The sequence below is a fragment of the Leuciscus leuciscus genome (genome assembly GCF_965113295.1).
Source record: "Leuciscus leuciscus genome assembly, chromosome: 16".
Lineage (NCBI taxonomy): Eukaryota > Metazoa > Chordata > Actinopteri > Cypriniformes > Leuciscidae > Leuciscus > Leuciscus leuciscus.
The window spans coordinates 30,965,594-30,988,913 of record NC_138740.1 but is presented as its reverse complement, the minus strand read 5'-3'; the positions used below and the strand labels follow the sequence as shown (position 1 = coordinate 30,988,913).

At 38.5% G+C, this 23,320-nt stretch overlaps 1 pseudogene across 1 annotated transcript; it reads right to left on the bottom strand.

Moving 5' to 3' along the window:
* Positions 1 to 19,404: 19,404 nt before the first annotated feature.
* On the bottom strand, positions 19,405 to 20,256 carry LOC309477545 (chemokine XC receptor 1-like; annotated as a pseudogene). The gene has a single exon. The product of its transcript is annotated as a chemokine XC receptor 1-like (transcript).
* Between the last annotated feature and the right edge of the window lie 3,064 nt (positions 20,257 to 23,320).

The following is a 23,320-nucleotide window of genomic DNA, read 5'->3' as shown; positions in this document are numbered from 1 at the left end:
AGTAAGGAAACCCCCCAGATAAGATAATTTACGATCAGAACTGAGAAGAATGCCACCTCCTGAATTTAGCCAGTGTCTAATTGGCCAGAACTCATCCTGGAGGTTGGAAAACTTTGAGTTTAAAATCTTAGACCCGAAACAAGTTCTCTCTCTTAATTCTCTTAACTCTCTCTTCTCTCTTCGATCGGCTCTCTAACTCTAGCTCTCTGGGTTCACCCCCAAGAAACGCTCTGCTACCACTCTCAAGAGAGATGGGCAGAAAAAGGATGAAGATCTCAATCAGACGAGTAACCATGTAAACGCAGAGACAAAGAACCCAAATTAAGATCAGAAGAACGGGTTCAACAGCTTTATTCAAGCCATCTTACTACTCTCGTCTAAGTTGTCTTTTCTTTTCTAAAGTTTTCCTTTATTTTCCGTTGTGAGTCTCGGTTTTAAGTTAAGTTTTGCTGCAAAGTTTCGGTCCACGATTCATGGCTGCAACGCACGCTTTCAACTTCAAAGACTTTTCAACCATCCGACATCAACGCCACAGACATTTATCCAAGCACGAGGAGGCCAGCCGACGAACGGACCGGGAAAACCCCTTTCACTCAACAAAAGGGAATCCCCAAAGCAAAGACCAGCAAGTATAGTATCTCCAGACTAAAAGCTGAACTGGTGTAGGCTACTGATTTAAATTTAATAACCTGTCTAAGAAACGATAGAAGGGTTAAATTAATGATTTGATGGTTCGTTCCAGGTCATGGCTTATAAGTGCATAAACTTGAGATTTCATCATCTCACTCTTAAACTCACTCTTGACACTTAATCTTTCCTTACTCTTTTTCCTTCTGCAACTCGTATGAATGTGTGTGTGTGTGTGTGTGTGTGTGTGTGTGTGTGTGTGTGTGTGTGTGTGTGTGTGTGTGTGTGTGTGTGTGTGTGTGTGTGTGTGTGTGTGTGTGTGTGTGTGTGTGTGTGTGTGTTAGATATTAGTTTTTATGTATTAGTATATAATCAATAAAGTATTGTTCGTATTTTAACAAAGAGATTACTTGTGTTAATCTGTTTATACATTCTATTGTCTTGAACTTCAATCTAAGTTACCGATGCTTGTACCCGTGATTATTTCTTAATTTATTGTTAGCTGGGGATTAATTCTTTCTTGGCCAGGAAGATATTATATTTCCTAGGGTTAATACTTGTTTATGCTTTCTGTTCATTAGATGAACTGATAAAATGATCATACTATTGATTCTGCTACAGTAAATTATGAAAATAAATAAAAATAATAAAAATATGAATTATTGATCATAATCCGTTATGAATAATAATTAAATAGATTTATACGTGGGCGTATAAACGCTGCAACTATAAGCTTAATGCAAGGACTTGTGGAGTTGGTGTATGTGTCAGGTCTGGTTGAGTTAATTTTCTCTTCTCTTGTCTATGCACAGAAGCTCACAAGATATAGCAACTATGATCTGTAGAAATAGAGATGTGTAAAGCTATTTCAGTTTTGTTTCATAAAACAAATGGCACTCTAACAACAATGTCTAACATGCCCATAACCCCTTTAATATGACTAATTAACAATATGCCCATATCATTCAGCATAGAAAAAGAAAATGAATAGAATTTAAAAGAGAAGTTTATCACCTGAAGAGTGAATGTCCAGTCTCTCTGAATGTGTTTAATATCTCGGTGCTGTGATTTGTAGGCTGACTTCACAGTTGTCACAAGAATATATGATGTCTACGAACACATATGCAAATATTCAATATAATAAATGAGGTTCAAAAGTCTATGTGGACATTTTTTTAATTGATAGCTCATAATCCTATAAAAAAAAGAGTAGTCAGCCTATGGGATATGATGCTTTCTTAAATACTAGTTGGAAAATGATATTGCAAGACAACATTCTCTGTAAATAAAACATAAACATGTTTATTGCTTTAAAATGTATCTAAAATGTATTTTACAATTATTATCTTCAGGCTTATACTATATTCTTAATAGTGAGTAGAAAAGGTGCACTGTCAACTTAATACAAAATTAATACTTTACTCTTTTTTAAAACAATTTTTCTCAGTATAAATTGGTCTTGTTACACAAAAATATCTGGCTGCCTTATTTTAGGAAGGATATTCCTCACAAGGAGATCACCATTGGAGGTCCATTCCTTTAAATTTACCCTTAACTGATCAATGAGATTGACAATAACAGGATTATTTTTGTGAGTCCATTTTTTAAAGAAATTGTTATATGATGAGTGAATATAAATTTGAATATTGGCTTTCACAGGTGGCATGTCAAACACTTGCAATGCAAATTTTGTTTGTACCAAATATGAGGTTTAAAATAACATTTCTAAATAAACAGAACAGTGAGGGACAAATCAAACAGGAAAATATCACTTTTCAACAAAAATCACCAATTTCAAGGTTGTCGGTGATGACAAAAGTATTTGCATCTTTTATAAATGATCAAGTAAAACAGTTTATAACTGAAAATCAAATTTTAAATGAATTTCAATCAGGCTTTAGATCAGGTCACAGTACTATAACAGGAGCCATGCTGGTCACAAATGATATTATTAAATGTTTGGATAGTAAATAGCATTGTGCAGCTTTATTTGTAGATATCTCCAAAGCATTTGATTAGATCATAAACTACCAGACCGTTCTCATCCCAAGTCGTCATATACTGACGCTTTCAAAATTTCTTCAATATCTGACGCACAAAGCACCCTTTAGCGTCCATATGAGACGCATAACCCTACCACAGACCTAAACCTACCCATAACCGAAGCGTCTCATATGGACGTTGGATATTGAAGAATGTTTGAAAGTGACGATTTGGGTATGAGAATGTGTTGAAACTACTGTTGCAGAGACTTAGTTGTGTGGGTTTTAGTGAAACAGCTCTAAATTGCTTTAATATTTACTTATCCGAAAGAACTCAGTGTGTCTCAGTTGAAATTTTTATTTCAGTAGAACAAACAATTGAAAAAGGTGTCCCACAGGGTTCTGTTTTAGCACCAATTTTATTTTCTATTTATATTAATGACATAGGTTGTGGGATAACCCCAGCTAGAATTAATTTATATGCTGATGACACAATCATTTACACAGTAGCACATTCTTTGAACCAAGCCATAGAGTTTCTGCAAGATTCTTTTCGGTCTTTGCAACTGTCATTGTCAAGTTTGAAATTGGTTTAAAAAAAAAACCAAGCTAGATGAAAAATTTGGTTTAATGTACATATTGAAAATCTCTTAAAAGAGCTTAGACCAAAACTGGGTTTTCTCTTTCGTTTAAAGAAATGTTTTCCTTTTGAAGCAAGAAAGAGAATTATTTAAAGTTGATTCCTCTCCGTATTAGATTACGGTGATGTGATTTATATGCATGCAAGTTCATCTTCTCTAAAAAAGTTAGATTGTGTATACCATGCTGCCTTACGCTTTGTGACGAGTGCCTCTTCACGCACTCATCATTGTACCTTGTATGAATTGGTGGGTTGGACTTCTTTGTTTCAAAGGAGAAAAAGACACATGTTGATGTTTATTACCAAGGCATTGTTAGGCAAATTACCAAGTTATATCTGTTGTCTTTTATCTTATTACACCTGTAATTATAGCACTAGATCTAGTGCTAAATTGCTTTTAAAGGTTCCTAGAGTACGTTCAGAGCTTGGTAAAACCACCTTCTCTTCCTATGCTCCCTGGTTGTGGAATGAGCTGCAGAGTATAATAATGATAGAAACACTCCCCTCTTTAAAAGTTAAAAAAAAATCTCTTATTGACCAATTTAAAGGAAACGTGTGCATGTTTTGTTAAGTAGCTTTTGTTGTTATTTTATGAGTGCTGGATACAATTTTATGTAAGATTCTGAGTTTTATGTTTGTATGTTGTTTATGTGAAACTTTTTGTGCTGCCATTTTGGCCAGGACTCCCTGGAAGAAGAGATTTTATATCTCAATGGGACTATCCTGGTGAAATAAAGGATAAATAAAAAATAAAAAATCAGATTTTATGAGGTCTTATGAGGGACAATGGCAGAAGAGTTCCCTTTCTATGGAACTCGCACTGCGTCAATGATGACTTTTTGGGGAACGAATACCCACTATGCTGCAACGAACCCTGCCTGTCCCTGTGAAGCTGTCTCAGGCACAACTTAGGACGAAAGCACTCGTGCGCCCGGCTTAGAAGTGAGGTCCAGACTGTAAAATCCTCTTCGAGAACGCAGGTCCCTCCTGATGGGGATCTCCCATGGAGGGCCCTCCAGTTATGTCTGAGAACCATACTTGGGCCGGCCACAACGGGGCTACTAGAAGTAGACTGACCCCGTCTCACCAGACCCTCTCCAGGACTCCCGGGAGCAGAGTAATCAGGGGAAATGCGTACAGGCGCCGCCTCGGCCACGCCTGAACCATCGCATCCAGCCCCAGTGGAGCTGGATGGGTTAGAGAGAACCACAGAGGACAGTGGGTCATCTCTTGAGACGCAAAAAGATCCACTTCCACTGGACCGAACCTCTCGCATATTGACCTCATCACCTCGGTGTGAAGTCTCCATTCCCCGGGTCTCAACCCCTGCCTCGACAGGATGTCTGCTCCCCGATTCTGGTCCCTGGGGATGTACATTGTGATCTCAGACCCCCCTGATGATTCAAATAAGAGACCACTGACATATTGTCTGTCCGCACAAGAACATGATGGCCCCTGAGGTCTGGGAGGAAGCTCCTCAGAGCCCTGAAAACAGCCAACATCTCTAGCCAATTTATGTGCCAAGAATGATGATGGTCCTGCCACAGGACTCGCGCAAATCAGCCTTCCGTGGCTGGGCCCCAGCCCGTGAGGGATGCGTCTGTCAAAACTTTTTTCGGCGACATGGCGCTGCCAACACTGGGCCTTGGGACAGGAACCAAGGTTTCTTCCATATGGACAGGGAATGAAGGCATCTGCGCATAGCCCTGATCAAACGGAATGGGTTCCCCTTGGGGAAAACCCTTTAGCTTTTAATCCCCACTGCAGACAAATTGCAACCCTTGATATTCGATAGAAATAGTCTGTAGTTTTAAATACTTGGGAACATTCATAGATAGTAATTTGAGTTTTGTTGGAAATGTGGATTATGTTTTTATTAAGGCAATGCAGAGATTGTATCTTATTCGGAGGCTAAAACACTTTGGCGTGAGCAAGAATATTTTAGAAATGGTCTAAGAATCTTGTGTAGAGTATTATGTCTTTTAATATGACTATGTGGTATGGAGTTCTGACTGTTAAAGCAAAGCAGAATTTGTCAAGGGTGGTTAATATAGCTAGCGCAATTGTAGGTAAGACACAAAGACAACTGAATGATATATATATATATATATATATATATATATATATATATATATATATAAAGTTAAAATAAAAGCATTGGTTATTATAGAGTATTCTTCTCATCCCTTACATTCTACATTTCAGATGTTACCATCAAGGAGACGTTTCAGACAAGGCGAGTAAAAATGTGCACCAGATGTCATTTGAGCCAACTGCCATTAGAATTTTAAATGTTAAGGAGATATGAATATGAGTAGGGGAGGAAATGTATGCATAGATTGTATGTGCATATGGGAATGTTATTATTTTAATTGTTTTATATTTATGTATATTGTTATGTTGTGTTGGTGTCCTTGTGTGTGGTGTATAGTGAAGCCAAAGACAAATTTCCACTTGTGGACAATAAAGGACAACACAGTTCAGCTCAGTCCAGATGGCACTGGTATTGCTATATATTATTCTTGGGGGGGAAACTTTTTTAAATTCAAAAAAAGTGAAAAAGTGAATGTCCAGTCTTTCTAGATGCATTTAAATCTGTGCTTACTTAGCAGCTGTCACTAAGATATATTTCCATGACTCAGATAGCTGTCTGAGTAAACATTTGAAACATTTGCATAGAAAATGTTCTATTTGTGTAGAAAATGCAGCATGTTAATTTGAGTTGATTTAAAGACATGAGATGTTTACATGCATGTAAAAAATTACACATTTAATTCACTAAATATTGACTTGAAGATAAAGATACAAGCTCCATTTAGAGATTCGACTTGAGTGTTTAAGTGTTTGAGGAGTCAATGTTTTGTGAAGAATATGATGCAGGTAAGGATCATGTCAATTTGAAATATGGTAAAATTGTTCTTTGGAAATAAATATTCTGTTCTTTATCAAATTGTTTGTCTGCTGTGACAGGAATATTAAATTAAAACTGTTATATTCACAACAGTAGTCTATGAAAACATCCGACATAGAAACAAGTGACACTGTGTTAGAGATAAATGATAAATTATTTTATTTTGAAAACTTACAAATACAGTAACATGAGTATTTGTAATTCATTACTTCACACCACTGCAAATGACTGATAATACATAAACTAAAATGGTGTGGTGGATTTTTATATCATCACACTTTTCACTTAGATACAACCTCATGGCTATTTCCACCTTGAGTGCATGCAGGGAAAAATGATATCTGATGTCATTCAAACAATTTGTTATACTTTATGGGGTAAGTTGTCACAATCCTTCCATTTAACAGCCTAGTATGGGCTTTTCAGTAGAATTTAATCAGTAAAACCTTTATAAAGCATGAAAAATCCACAACACGGTAAAAATATAACTTGTAACATCTTGACAATATTGAAATGTTTTAAATGAGTGAGAGGTGTTAGGGATGTTTGAAGAAGGGCAGTTTCCCAACTCGCCGGAGAAAAAGAAAAGCAGGTACAAAACCACCCAACACAAAACAAAACAAGCTAAACACACTCACTTCCAAAACTTCCTTTTGTAAAATAATATAGAGGAATCTTGAGATCGTAAAAGGAACAATTACAGTTAGCATAGTCACAGTCAATATTACAATGATCTTAAATGCTCTTTTCTTCATGTGGTTTTCCTCCTTTCTCTCTCTCCCTCTCTCTCCTGGTCCTGACTGCTTCAGAGCTCTGAGAACAGCCACAAGACAAAACAACTGGATGGAGAGGAAGAGGAGGAACTGCACGAACGAAACCCACATGAAAATGTTGCCTGATGCTAACATTAACATTAAGAAAAAGCAGGATCCAAGGCCTGTTATCCAGGCCGCAGTGCAGCAGATCACTCTATATCTGAGAGGTTTGAACTTCAGAAAGGTTACAGGATGAACTACTGCCAGGTAACGCTCAACACACATCAGACACTGAAACAGAGGACGGATGGTGATGATGTTTCCTGTTAAAAACCTCAATGTAATCAAGGACACTGGTTCAAGGTAATTAAATTCCTTATGCAAATAAATCAAAGCAAACAGACAGAAAATCATCTCACAGACAGAGAGATTGAGCATAAAGAACTCTGATGCAACACCGTTTCCTGTTCCTGTGATGATGAGCCATATAACATAGGAGTGTGTAGGAAGACCAAACAGAAGACTGAAGATCATCACACAAATCTTCATAGTTTCCATTGGTGTGTTTGTATATCCAGTGAGGTTAGTTGATGGGAAAACCTCAAATGTGGGATCCACAGCAGAGTAGTTCATCTCTCTGTACTTCCCTCTAAATACACATTCTCTTAATTAGTATCAAACGTTGTTATGAAACGTCATTAATGTTCATACACACACACACACGTTATTTTTTTAATAATTTAATATTTCATTTTAAAATTAACTATATTGTAAAAGAGTTTTAAGGGGAGTTTATTACCTTGACAAGTCAATTTCCAGTAATTCTTCAAAAGTCAAGTCCCATTTTATATAATACAACAGTAACTTTTAACATAACTTTTAAGATAAGACTAAATGAAAACACTTCAAAAACATCAACTGGTAAAAATTCCAGCGGCACGCGCAGTATTGTGAAGTAGCTCTTTTAGCTCTTTTGGACTGAGAAATGAATTCACATCTCGCTTAATTTATCACCATTTGGTCCTGGCATGCAAATTTAGGTCAGATGACATTTTCTCTTTTCCTCAACATGGAGCAGAATATTTAAAGGGAAAGTTCACTTTAAAATGAAAATTAAATCATACCTTATTCACCCTGGTGTTGTCATTTACTAATGCCGTTCTTTATTTTATGGACCAAAAAACAATTATCAGGATAAACCTGTCTTTCAGATATTCTAAGAGATGACGGGGAATTAACATGTTCGGTATATGAACATTTTGAGCAAAGATATTTTGACTTCCCATGGCACTTTGTAAACAAGTGATTGTTAACTATAGGCTCCTTAATTGCAGTTATGTTATCAACCAATTTTGCATGTGTGAACCATTCTACAAAATACCATTTTGCACAAATAAACAAACAAACAAATAAATAAACCTCATCAGGGAGCATGCCCTGGGACCCTGTTAAATGGTTCACACTTCCACCCCCCAATGTTCAAACCAAGACTACTCCCTTGCAACTGAGGGAGACATCCAATCTCCCCATAACCCCCCTTATGAGCTTCTTCTGGGCAAGGCGGAGTGAACTTCGGCACTAGAGTCTCACGAACGGGCACGTCGGCCAAGACCAAGGGACAAGGTCAAGAATTTTAAGAAATAAAACATTAAGGGCCAGATTTACTTAACAGTGAAAATGAGCGCAATTCCAAAAAAGCTTTGATGGGAGTGGAAAGTTCTGCGTGTGATCTACTGACAAATTAATGAACCCAGACGCAGCCGTATTATTTCCATAATGACCAACACAATCTACCAAGAGCAGCGCAAATAGTGTCTGGTTTAAGACATACTTTTTTGGGGGCAATAAATAATGGCACAAATACCAGTAAATTGATGAGCACAAACCTTAGTAAATCACCATCCATGATTCATTTAAGAACTCTCCTCCCATAAATTTCGCATCTGAAAGGTGAACTCCTACAAATGCATATGCAATAAGCCGCAAAAATAACTGTGTCCCCACCTTCACAGCGCTAATTTTTCACTATGTGTCTTTAGTAAATCATGACAGTAGTTTTTAACGCCAAAAGAGGGTTTGCACTGGCACAAGCTGTTAGTAAATCTGGCCCTGAATTTAATTTCACCAAACCCTATCGTTTACTGTACCCCTTGATCTTTTGGAATAAATGGCACGTGTCGCATAGGATCAATCTGTGATACTTCAGCATCTTTTTTAAATAGCTTGATCTTGGTCTCTATTCACTGCATTTATATGGACGATTTTTTTTTATTCTCCTTTTGTGGTCCATAAAAAAAAAGAAGGGCATACAGCATTAGAACAACAAAAGGGTGAATAATTTATAACTTAATTTTCAATTTTAGGTGAACTATTCCTTTAATTTTCCTTTAACTGAACACAGCTACTATAATTATTAGATTGGTCTGATTTATATAAAGTGCTAGTGTGTTTGTAACGTGATTTAGTAGCCTACTCTTACAAAACCATGTGCTCTAATTCTATAGGCTATAAAAAGTCAGATTTTCTAGTTTCTGTTGATATTCTCAAATCATGCTGGAGTACATGATCATCATCGTGCAGCTTGAGAGCTGCCGCCAGTTGAACAAGGCTATAAAGAATATACTAAAATGCTCAAATAGAAGGGTCCACTAGTGTGCATGTGTCAAACACGTCCATCCGCGCTCACTCAACTGAGCCTGCATTTTTGTACGATTCATTAACTTCGAATTCATACGAAATCGCCACATTGTATGAGTTGTAAATTCTTTCTATTTATTTTTATTACCTAAATTCCCTTACCTCATCTGCACCTTGAATTATCCATTGCACATTGCTGTATTTAATCTTCTGTATGCAAAGCCTAGACTAAATTATGTATTCTGTCTTAAACTTATGAACCCAGTTTCACTGACAAGGCTTAAGCTAGTTCCAGACTAAATTGCAAATGGTAATGGTAAATGGACTGCATTTATATAGCGCTTTCACAGACCCAATGGCCACCAAAGCGCTTTACAATATTGCCTCACATTCACCCATTCACCCATTCACTCACTCATTCATACACCGACGGCGGTGTCAGCCATGCAAGGCGATCCAGCTCGTCGGGAGCAGCTGGGGTTAGGTGTCTTGCTCAAGGACACCTCGACATTTGGTCAGGTGGAACCGGGGATTGAACCACCAACCTTCCGGTTTGTAGACAACATGAACCCCTGAGCCACTGCCGCCCCTGTCACTTGCAAGTCAGTGCAAAGCAACTTGCACTGACTTACCTTACAATATGTCAGTGCCATTGTTTTGTTTCAATGTAACTGGGCCTACTCGACCCGCTCCAAGCGGGATTTGAACAGAGGCACCTCTTGAGATCAGGGGAGTGAGGTTTACAAGCACAGCTCTTACTGGCCTATGTCACCCCCCTAAACCTCACTCCCATCCGGGTCAACAGCACCAAATGTAACCAGTCCTACTCAACCCTCTCCGATCGGGATTCAAACCGGGGTCTCTGGCGAGGTAAACGGCCACTCTAACAAGGACGCTAAAGCCCGCAGCCTCTAGCATCAGTCGCTAGCGCGCCTCTTGAGGCTAGGGGAGTGAGATTTACACGCACTGCTCTTACTGGCCTACGTTGCACTCACCCGCCTAAACCTCACTCCCATCTGGGTCACTGCACCAAAGTAGCAGGTCTTACTAGACCCAGTCTGAGCAGGATTCGAACCGGTATCTCTGGTGTGGGAGGCAGGCTAGCAAAGACGCTAAAGACAGCAACTGCTAGCATCAGTCACTAGCGTGACTCTTGAGGCCAGGGGAGTGAGGTTTACATGCACAGCTCTTACTGGCCTACGTCTGTTACATCAAGATGTACACCAGTAATGTTATTTCCCAAGGCACATTTATAAAAAGGTACTTAAATTTCCTAATTGAACTAAGGCCTAATCCTGGCTTAATCTAAGCCCTGTCTGTGAAACCAGGCCATGGTGTCTCTTTTTACATGTCATATTATTCTTTTTAATTTTTATTATTTCTATGTGCACAATTGTCTCATTTGTGTCTGTGCACTGGAAGTTCTATTTGCCAGAGAGAGAAAAGAAACCAAACACTAAGAGATATATTTAAATAAGGCGGGTTTTACCTGCATGAACCCAAACTGTGCATGTAGAGTCTATCTGAGTATATATAACTCACTTGTGCTTTGCTTTGTTGACTGACTTGTCGCATAAAACACCTGAGATGTGAATATAATCAAATATCAGTCAACATTTGAATAGAAATATACAGCACTTGGAACATTTTAATTTGAATACATGAGATATTTACATTTATGCAAACAAGTGTTATTTATTTGTTACATTCATTCACGAAATATTGACTAGCTATATACAAAAAGAAAAATACAGCTCCTTTAAGAGATTTAGTTTGGCTGTTTAAGTGTTTGAGATGTCAATTAGTTCTAGGAATATACTGTATGAATACCATGCAAAATCAATGAAGACTTAATACAAAAGAAACAGTTATGAAGTATGGTAATATACAACCAGAGCAAAATAATAAGAAGAAGAAGAAGAACACCAACGATTACAATAGGTGCCTACGCACCTTCGGCGCTTGCCCCTAAATATTAAACCAACACAAGGTTTATCAATTAATACAATTGTAAAATATACCGTAGAACTTGCCCCACCTGAAATTTAAGATATAGCTAACAAAGTTTCAACCTTTCAGTCTGAATTGTAAATACAGTGCTATGCATAAGTTTACACACCCATGCTAAAGTTGAATAAAAAGAGGAATAAAAAATGAATGCCTTAATTAAAAAAAATGAGGAAAAATCCAACCTTTAAGGACACCAAGTTTTCTTTGTGAATGAATAATGTATCGTAAATAAATAAATGTTCTTCCTTAAAATACAAGGTGCATAAGTCTGGACACCCCTATGTTAAATTCCCATAGAGGCAGGCAGATTTTTATTTTTAAAGGTAGTTTATTTCATGGATCCAGGATACTATGCATCCTGATAAAGTTCCCTTGGCCTTTGCAATTAAAATATCCCCACATCATCACATACCCTTCACCATACCTAGAGATTGGCATGAGGTACTTTCCATAAGATCATCTCTCAAAGCAAATCAAACCAGCTATTAGGCTAACTGAAATAAAACCATGCCAATCTCTAGGTATGGTGAAGGGTATGTGATGATGTGGGGATATTTTAATTCCAAAGGCCAAGGGAACTTTATCAGAATGCATAGTATCCTGGATCCATGAAATAACTGGCCTTTAAAAATAAAAATCTGCCTGCCTCTATGGGAATTTATTATAGGGGTGTTCAGACTTATGCACCCTGTATTTTAAGGAAGAACATTTATTTATTTACGATTCACAAAAGAAAACGGGTGTCCTTAAAGGTTGCATTTTTCCCAAAAAAATTTAATTAAGGCATTAAGATCAATTTCCAAAAGATGATTTTTTATTCCTCTTTTTAGTCAACTTTAGCATGGGTGTCTAAACTTATGCATAGCACTGTACATGAATGACAGTGCGTTTATTGGTTATTGCAAAAACAAAAAATACAATAATATTGAATTTTAGTTTGGAGGCCACAACTAGATGTATGAAATACAAAAATCACAAAACAAGTTTCAAGCAACTGGGATTTTTCAAATATGACAACTAACCCCAGTTTCCTCTATTTGTGTCAAAAAGATTTAGGTTCAAATGAGTGAGAGGAGCTATGGAGGTTTGACGAAGGGCAGTTTTCCAGTTTGTCTGAGGTAAAGAAAACCAGGTACAAAACCACCCAGCACAAGACAATACAAACTAAACAAGTTTATTGCTGAAATATCTCCCTGTGTCAGAATATAAAACAATCTTGAGATAATAAAAGGACCAAATAAGACTAGCGTAGTCACGGTCATTACTACAATGAGATGAAACGCTCTACTCTTCATGTGGTTTTCCTCTCTCTCTCTCCCTCTCTCTCCTGGTCCTGACTGCTTCAGAGCTCTGAGAACAGCCACAAGACAAAACAACTGGATGGAGAGGAAGAGGAGGAACTGCAGGAATGAAATCCATATAAACGTGTTGAATTTCACCACAGTGACGAGCACACAGGATCCAAGACCCGTTATCCAGACTGCAGCGGAGCAGATCACTCTATATCTGAGAGGTTTGAACTTCAGAAAGGTTACAGGATGAACCACTGCCAGGTAACGCTCAACACAGATCAGACACTGAAACAGAGGGCGGATGGTAACAAGGTTTCCTGATAGAAATCTTAGAAGTAGAATCAAATTCAATTGGTTTTGGAGACTTGGAATCATCAGCTTCGGCACATAAACCAAAGAATACAGAGAGAAAATGATCTCCGAAACGGTGAGATTGAGGATAAAGAACTCTGATGCAACTCCATTTCCTGATCCTGTGACGATGAGCCATAGAATATAGGAGTGTGTAGGAAGACCAAACAAGACACTGAAGATCAACACAGAAATCTTGAGAACGGTTATTGGTGTGTTTTCATTTGCTGTGAGGTTGGTTGATTGGAAAAACTCACACGTGGGATCTTCGTGAAAGCAGTTCATCTCTGTATATGTGTCTGTCTAAACAGTATTTCAATGAGTATGTCTGGAAAAGCAAACGTTAAAATCATTTTAAATCTTTACAAAACTAGATTCTCAACTGTTACATCACATGTATTAATCAATGTAGTCTTATATTAAATGACGTTTTAAACATGCTTCTTTCTCAAAAAAATTTATAAAAATGTAATGCCTTAACTTAAGAATTGAAAGGGTTTTTTAAACCTTGACAAGTTATTTTCTGTCATTCAGGTCCCATTTAATATAACGCAGACTCTAACTTTTAAACCAATTTGTATCTGATATAACTAAATGAAAATATTACTGAAAACATTACTAAATATTATAATCTTACTTTGTTTCCTGAGGTGCAGTTGTTACACACACAATCCAATGGGAAGCACAGTATAATAAAGTACTGTGTCTGTTGTACAGGGGATTTCATTTCACAGCTCTCATATATATACACACACATTACTGCAGGGAATCCTGATATGCAAATGTACAGGAAATGACCAAAAAGACAGATGATCATTTATTTTCTTATTTATTTAACAAACTTGATTAATTGACAAAGAACAGAGCAAAAGTGTAAGAATTATCACTTCTATAAAGTTTTGAACTGGATGCATCACAGCCTGGTTTGAGAATTGCACTGCCCTCAATTGTAAAGCCCTGCAGAGGGTAGTGCAATCAGCCAAATATATAATTGGAACCAAACTCCCTTCAGGACACTTTCACTAGCCGCATTTCCATTACCCTTCAAATTGCGCAAATTGAAATTGCAAATTGAAAATACGCCCAATGGAAACACGTAAATTTCGCAAAAACTCCCATTTCTCGCAAAAAAGTTTTTACAATCGCATGAGGTGGTTTTTCAGGCAATTCGAAAAAGAAATACACTCACCTAAAGGATTATTAGGAACACCATACTAATACTGTGTTTGACCCCCTTTCGCCTTCAGAACTGCCTTAATTCTACGTGGCATTGATTCAACAAGGTGCTGAAAGCATCCTTTAGAAATGTTGGCCCATATTGATAGGATAGCATCTTGCAGTTGATGGAGATTTGTGGGATGCACATCCAGGGCACGAAGCTCCCGTTCCACCACATCCCAAAGATGCTCTATTTGGTTGAGATCTGGTGACTGTGGGGGCTATTTTAGTACAGTGAACTCATTGTCATGTTCAAGAAACCAATTTGAAATGATTCGAGCTTTGTGACATGGTGCATTATCCTGCTGGAAGTAGCCATCAGAGGATGGGTACATGGTGGTCATAAAGGGATGGACATGGTCAGAAACAATGCTCAGGTAGGCCGTGGCATTTAAACGATGCCCAATTGGCACTAAGGGGCCTAAAGTGTGCCAAGAAAACATCCCCCACACCATTACACCACCACCACCAGCCTGCACAATGGTAACAAGGCATGATGGATCCATGTTCTCATTCTGTTTACGCCAAATTCTGACTCTACCATCTGAATCTCTCAACAGAAATCGAGACTCATCAGACCAGGCAACATTTTTCCAGTCTTCAACTGTCCAATTTTGGTGAGCTCGTGCAAATTGTAGCCTCTTTTTCCTATTTGTAGTGGAGATGAGTGGTACCCGGTGGGGTCTTCTGCTGTTGTAGCCCATCCGCCTCAAGGTTGTGCGTGTTGTGGCTTCACAAATGCTTTGCTGCATACCTCGGTTGTAACGAGTGGTTATTTCAGTCAAAGTTGCTCTTCTATCAGCTTGAATCAGTCGGCCCATTCTCCTCTGACCTCTAGCATCAACAAGGCATTTTCGCCCACAGGACTGCCGCATACTGGATGTTTTTCCCTTTTCACACCATTCTTTGTAAACCCTAGAAATGGTTGTGCGTGAACCAGAAATCCCAGTAACTGAGCAGATTGTGAAATACTCAGACCGGCCCGTCTGGCACCAACAACCATGCCACGCTCAAAATTGCTTAAATCACCTTTCTTTCCCATTCTGACATTCAGTTTGGAGTTCAGGAGATTGTCTTAACCAGGACCACACCCCTAAATGCATTGAAGCAACTGCCATGTGATTGGTTGATTAGATAATTGCATTAATGAGAAATTGAACAGGTGTTCCTAATAATCCTTTAGGTGAGTGTATTTCGCAATGGAAACAGTTTTTGCGCATTTATGTTTGGACAGAATACGATACAGAGTTCTTTATTAAATTCATATAAGGCAAAATAATTTAAAATAAAAATAAATTTTTTCACATGTTTATCATCCAATTGCTTAGTAAAATAATAGCACACCTCTCCTCAACAAGGGTGGAAGGAGACAGCCTTCGTTCCAATCCTTCTTGGAGGAAGGAGAGCATAGACCTGATCAGGCATTTTCTGGGATCTTCTAGGCGAGGAGAACACCAGGTGACGAAGAGGTTCCACTTCAGAGCATAGGCGTGTCTCGTGGACAAGGCTCTAGCTGAAGTGATGGTAGCCACCACATGAGCTCAAACCTTAAAGACGCACCACGTCTTTGCGCACCACGACCTTGTGGAGTCTAAGACGGTAGGACAGCATGACCTGGTCATCAGGTTCCTTAGAGGGGCCAGGAGGTTAAATCATCCCCGCCCCCTTCATATGCCCTCTTGGGACCTCGCAGTAGTTCTTTCTGCACTGCAGAGAGCTCCCTTCGAGCCATTGCACTCAGCTGAGCTTAAGTACCTCTCTAAGAAGAGGGTGCTCCGAGTTGCTTTGGCCTCCATCAAGAGGGTAGGGGACCTGCAGGCATTTTCGATTGACAAAGCGTGCCTGGATTTCGGGGCGGCTACCTCTCACGTCATCTTGAGACCCCGGCCTGGATACGTGCCCAAGGTTCCCACCACTCCTTTCAGGGATCAGGTGGTAAACCTGCAAGTGCTGCCCTCGGAGGAGGCAGACCCAGCCTTGGCACTGCTCTGTCCAGTACATGCCCTTCGTGCTTACGTAGACAGAACGCGGTGTTTCAGGACTTTAGACCAGCTCTTTGTCTGTTACGGTGGGAAGCTGAAGGGAAAGGCTCTCTCCAAGCAGAGGTTGTCTCACTGGATAGTCTTAGAAGCATCTAGATAGATAGAAGACTAGATAGAAGCATCACTAGCTATGTTTCCATCAACACGTTTTTATCCGAATTATGTGATATCGAATGAAAAATGCCTTATGGAAACAGTAAAATTCGATTGAATTTCTTGAATATCGACTAAAATGAAATACGGTCGGTCTCATCGGATTTTATCTTGATCGATGTACGGTTTATGCGATAAACGCTGATGGAAACGTTATTTGCCGAATAAATAATGGATTGCGATTGAGTTTTAGGTCATTTTATGGGTACAACCCCGCCACAAAAGAAGAAGTTTTAGTTCATTTCCGCCCAGTTTGCACCCATTATATACTGTCTGGTTTGCACACATGGCCGGTGTCAACAAAGTGGACAAACGAGGAGACGAGATACTTTTTGAATTTAATTTAACAGAAAAATAAAACAGCTATTATAGCAAAAATCGAAGAAATGCCATAATAGTCAAATAATGTCGCTATCAGCTGTCACATAAGCACCTAGAGTCCTGCAATGGGTTGGGTAACCGCATAAAAGTGGCTAAAACGGGTGGATTGTGACATTCCTAAAATTCACAGGCGGGGATGCGGGCGAATAATGAACTCCTTGCGGGCGGGTAGCGGATGAAAAATATGTGCAATATTTGTATGTCTAAATTGCCATTACACACTCACAAATATGTGTTTTGGGCATCCTTAAAAATATTCTTGTTTGCTTTTACCCGACCGATCCTGTCAATTTAGGACCGACCCAATAAATTTTTTTCCCCATTTAGTCCGACCGACTGGCCGGTTGTAAACTTGCGAAAAAGATCGACTGATTTTTTTAATTAATTTTTTTTACTCTTCAAACAACTAATACAAATGCAATAAAATAATATTAATTATATTTTAGTAGGCCTAAGTATTGTGTAGGCTACGCTCTTTCTTTTAAATAAAAACCCGTCAATCAAGCAAAATAATATTCAATGATTGTAGGGCAGGCTAATAAGCCTATGTGTTGTAGCCCAGTCATTAAAAAACATATTCAGTGAAACATGAAACATATTTAGTTTCATATTCATGTTTAAATAAAATAATATATATATATTTGTTTAAAATTTCATGTTGATTATATGAAAAGTGAAAAAAGCATGAATAAGATAAGATGATCCCGAATATCGGGAGACAAATGGAGTGGGCAGACATGATTTTGACCACTTTATTAAGTTTGTTTTTGTAGAAAGACTTTCTTTAAAGTGAATTTAGTTTTGTATTAATTGTATCTTAATTTTAACCAATGTTTAATCAACCATTTTCCTGGATTTAATAAATAAGAGCTAAATATAGCAGGCAATAATCAGGACACGGAGAGGCGCCTGCGCATGAACTGGAGGTAGCCTAGGCTACTTGAATGGCCCAAAACAAAGCGCACTTTAGCGCTCATTAGCCCATTCATGAGGCTATTGTGATGTTGAGAGAGGTGCGAGATAAAAAATAAAGCACTTTAAATGGAATGATTTTAGCTTGTGTGCGATTTATCGCGGGCACGGGTCAGATCTGGTGCTGAACTTTGCGGGTACGGGCGGGGGCGGGTCTCCAAAAATGGACCCGTGCAGGACTCTGCACTATTACAACTTGTGCAATATTGATCATTTGTTGGCAGATGGCGCGATCCATTTTGTCTAGCAAAACTTTGTTCGCAAATGTTTGCTTGAATGTTGTGCGATGCGATTCAGTGCGAAAATGAATGGAAACACCTTAAAATGTCTCAAATCAATTCGATATACCAATTTGATCGCAAAACAGCATGTGACGTCATTACGCACAGATTTTTATTCGCTTTAAAGCCGTTTGATGGAAACACACTTTCACCAGCTTTATTCGCATGATTTTTTTTACCGAACTTCAGATAATTCGATTGACAAGTTGATGGAAACATAGCTAGTGTCTTGGCTTACCAGGCGCAGGGCCTGCCATGCCCCCTAGGCGTGAGGAGTGTGGCTTCCTCCTGGGCTCTAGCGCATTGTCTCCTGCTATCAACAATTTATGACCTGTGCATGCTTGCTTATACGGCTACAAAACGTCAATCCATATGAACTTCTTTGTACAAAAAATCGTAAATGCAATGGAAAATCATGATACTCAAGAAGTGCTAAAAAAAGGAAAACAAAAATAAATCTCCAATGTCTTTTTGATTTGATATAATACAAAATAAATGTGCTAATTTATTTGGGAATATATATATACATGGTACATTAACCTGAATGCCATCTGTTGTTGTTCATTTAATGGACTGTGAAAAACAAACACTCACTGCAGTGATCTATGGTAACTTCTGGCTTGGAAACATGAGTGTCATAGATGATTTGCTTTTATTTGAAAAACATACAAATTGCTGATAATACATAAACAGAAATGACTTGAGTTAAGAATATTTTCATATTTCGTGTTTGAATTTTAAACTAAAATGCAAAAAAAGAATTCAGGGTATAGATAAACTTCTGTGTAGATACTTAAAGCCTTAGTTATTATCATTATTACTGACCAGGAAAAAAGATACAGTTGATTGAACACACTGACTTTTTGTTATCCCATAACGAAATATGTTATCACATTGTATTGTCACATGAGATCCTGCCATTAAACTGCCTATTGTCAGCTTTCTGTAAAATGTCAACAGCAAAACGATTTTGAAGCACAAGACAAATAAAAAAAAGAAGAAAAAAACCTACTTCTACAGTAGTGGGCAAAAGTGATTTCCAGAGGGGATGTTTGTTTTTCATAACCCTAAAAGTTCAATTAAACCATCAAAATATGAGTAAAATATTGTATATATTTAAAATATTAAAAGTGCAACCTCTCACAAATGGTGTTAGGGATGTTTGAAGAAGGGCAGTTTCCCAACTCGCCGGAGAAATAGAAGAGCAGGAACAAAACCACTCAACACAATACAATACAAGCTAAACAGGCTTAACACTGTATCTCGCTGTAGCACAATATAGAAGAATGCAGTCATAATAAAAGGCACAGATACAATTAGCATAGGGACGGTCAGTATTAGAATGAGATAAAACGCTCTTCTCTTCATGTGGTTTTCCTCCTCTCTCTCTCTCCCACTCTCTCCTGGTCCTGACTTCTTCAGAGCTCTGAGAACAGTCACAAGACAAAACAACTGGATGGAGAGGAAGAGGAGGAATTGCAGGAGTGAAAACCACATAAAACTGAAATGATGTGACACAACAATGAATATGCAGAGCACACAGGATCCAAGACCCGTTATCCAGACCGCAGTGCAGCAGATCACTCTATATCTGAGAGGTTTGTACTTCAGAAAGGTTACAGGATGAACCACTGCCAGGTAACGCTCAACACACATCAGACATTGAAACACCGGACGGATGGTGATGATGTTTCCTGATAGAAACTTTGCTAGAATCAAGAGCCCTCGGGTTTGGATTGGGATCATTCTCAACATATTGATCAAAGAATACAGAGATCAAATGACCTCACAAACAGAGAGATTGAGGTTGAAGAACTCTGATGCAACTCCACTCCCTGTTCCTGTGACAATGAGCCATAAAATATAGGAGTGTGTAGGAAGACCAACCAGGAGACTAAGGCTAAACAAACCAATCTTGAAAAAGTCCAATGGTTCGCTTTCATGTTCTGTAAGGTTAGTTGATGGGAACACATTACATGTGGGATCCTCAGAAGAGCAGTTCATTGCTGTAGGCTACTTCTCAATTTCAGTTAGTATCTGTGTGAAAAAGATCAAGTGACTTAAATCTTCGCAGAATCGAAAGTAAATTAAGTAAATGTCGTTGCTACGCATATTTTTACATTGTAAAGAAAAAAATATCAAAGTTAAAATAAATAAAATACAGATACAAAATTATGTTTACAAGAAAACACTATTTTAGTCTTTTTACTTCAAGATGTTAGCTTTAATTCAGTGTGTTACTTGCACCCCCCTTTATGGTTTTTCACCCCACATATGTTATTGTTCAGTTATTTACTAAATTAATTGCACACCTAAATGATGAATGACAAGTCACACACTAAAGTTCAATACACAGTTTTAGGGGTCTCTTATAATCATGACTATTTTGCTTGTCTTAGCAAAACAAGACATTTTACAATATATATGGTCACCTGTGTGAAAGAAAGTAAATTACTTAAAAAATGTTTCACTGCCTAGACATTGCATCATCTTGTAGCTTTACATAGAATTCAACTTAAAGTGATAACAGATATTTTTGTTTTGTAAAACTGTAATAAAAGAATTATAAGATTATTACCTTGAGAAGTAATTCTCAAGCAACCGGGTCCCATTTAATAAAAACACAGACAGCATGTAATTTTTAACACATTTTTTTACGTATTACCAACTACAGTAAATGAAAATATTAAGAAGAAAACTGAAAATTTTCCAAAAGGAAGCACGGTGTTCCTCAGTAAAGGACTTGCTCTGCTGTTGCATCTTTCATACACACTATACACACTTTATATACTGAATATTGCCAAGGAGGCCTTACATGCAAATGTATCAAACTTAACCAAAAGTCAGATGATGCACATCTAATGAAATGTTTTTTCTGTTTCAAACAAACATTAAATTAACATAAAATGCAAATTCTAAAGAGTGCAGAATAAACATTGTCCGGGAAGCAGACATACTCTGTCAGTTTAAATCTAAACTAAAAACACATATCTTTAACCTAGCATACACATAACACATTATCAACTTCTATCATTCAAATCATGTAAAATGATTAAATAAATCATGCATAAATTAGGTCAGCCGGAACCATAGCACCTGATGTACTCGTTACATCATAAATGAATGCATCTACGCTAATATTAGTCTCTCTGTTTATCCCGAGGATTACTGGAGTCCGCCAGATCCAGGCCGTGTCCAGATCTGATGATGGACCTGCGCCTGGACACGATGATGTCCTGAAGTGTCAACTAGTCTCTCCCCTGTGAAGGCCTCCTTCCCTTCCCTTGACCTCTGTACAGATAAAACGTTGTCAAAATGATTCCAGTTCGCATGGATACGTGGAAGTGACTAAACATTCTGTATTATGCAGGCCAGACAAGTAATTCTGTCAGGACCACTATCGTCAAATACGATTGACAGTTAGCATACAGTTTGGATTGGCGGTATGGTTCTTTTCTGGGCGAGGACTCCCTGAGCATCCATGCAGCCTAGCATGGATAAGAGCAGGGAGAGCAGCAATAACACCCCTTAGGGTAAACAGAACAGAACCAACATGAATGTATTGCAGATATCATTAATTCAAGATTTTTAAAGTACAACATAATTCAAGAATTCATTCTGATTCAAGGGGAATCAGAATGCCAAATCCTGACTGAAGAAAAGAGGAGCTGGGGATGGAGGAGGGTAATTAGCTCCTGAGAAACGCAAAAGCTGCTGATAACACTGAAGGAGCTTATATATGTATACAGTGATAGGCGTCGTATTCCTATAGGTAGACGTAGATCAGCTGAGAGTCAGCTGATGCGAGCTTGACTAATGTGACCTGCCAGAACTGACACTACGCTTAATTTTGGTTATGTCAATTTGTAAAGAAAGACTATGCGCCTGCGCAATGACATATCACCGTTTTCACAGATTGACATTTTGGAAGTTTATACAGAGATGATAACGTTTTTCAAAAACTTGCACCTTGGAACCCATTTCAAAGTTTGCGTTTTTGAGCCACCAAACACGTTGTCGTGCAAATGAACGGCCAGAAAACATTAAAAGTTTTCTGTTTTCAGTTAAACGATGTGGTATAAGCAGCCCCTAAATTAATGATCTTTGTAAAGGAAGTGAATCAATCAAAAACTAACTTTAGCTGGACAATAACTTTATTCTAGAGCTGTTATAAAGCCAAAACAATCTCTGTTACTTTAATTTCCAATTATAACTGTAAAGCCGCTTTGAAATAATCTATATAGTTAAAAGCGCTATATAAATGAAGGTGACTTGATTTGACTTGACAGAATGTTACTGTAACGTTTGGGCATTCAGGCAGGCAAAGGAACAGGCAGAGAAGTGGATCCACATGCAGCTTGATTTATTAAATAACAATTCACTAGACCAATGAACACATGATAGTCCAGGAAACACGAGACAGGAACAGGTACAGCAAAACCAGCGACTCACAACCACAAGAGAAACAGTCAATATATAGCACAGAAAGGGCAATATATACACAGGCTAACAAGGGGGCATGGATAAATAGTCATGGGAACACACAAGGGTAACCAAGGGAAATAACAAGACACATGTCACAGGTCGGGGGGGGGGTCAAGCCAGACTGCACCCACCCCTAAAACCCAGGACCACCTCGAGGAGCGTACCAAAGACCAGACAGACAAGTGAATGAAAGTTTAACAAGTTTTATTGAATAAAATTAATTTGAAAGTCCTAATGAAGCTTCTGGGTCCCCCAACAGGTGCGGGGACCAAACCTCTGACCCCAGGGAAGGCGTGGAATTCTTCAAGGCAACTCGTGCCAGAACGTAACGACTAAGGGAGGAGGGAGTCGGCCACCCGCCCGACAAACAGATAAGTATCCAGGTAAGCAAGCCTTCTCGGACCGTCGAACTATCAGGGCGTGGCCGGTATGGGGGCTGATGGCCAGAAGGAGAATCTTCTACCAGGCAGGTGAATATCCAGGTAAGCAGACCTTCTCGAACCGTTGAACACTCAGGGCGTGGCCGGTACGGGAGCTGATGGCCAAGAGGGAAATCTTCTACCAGGCAGGTGAATATCCAGGT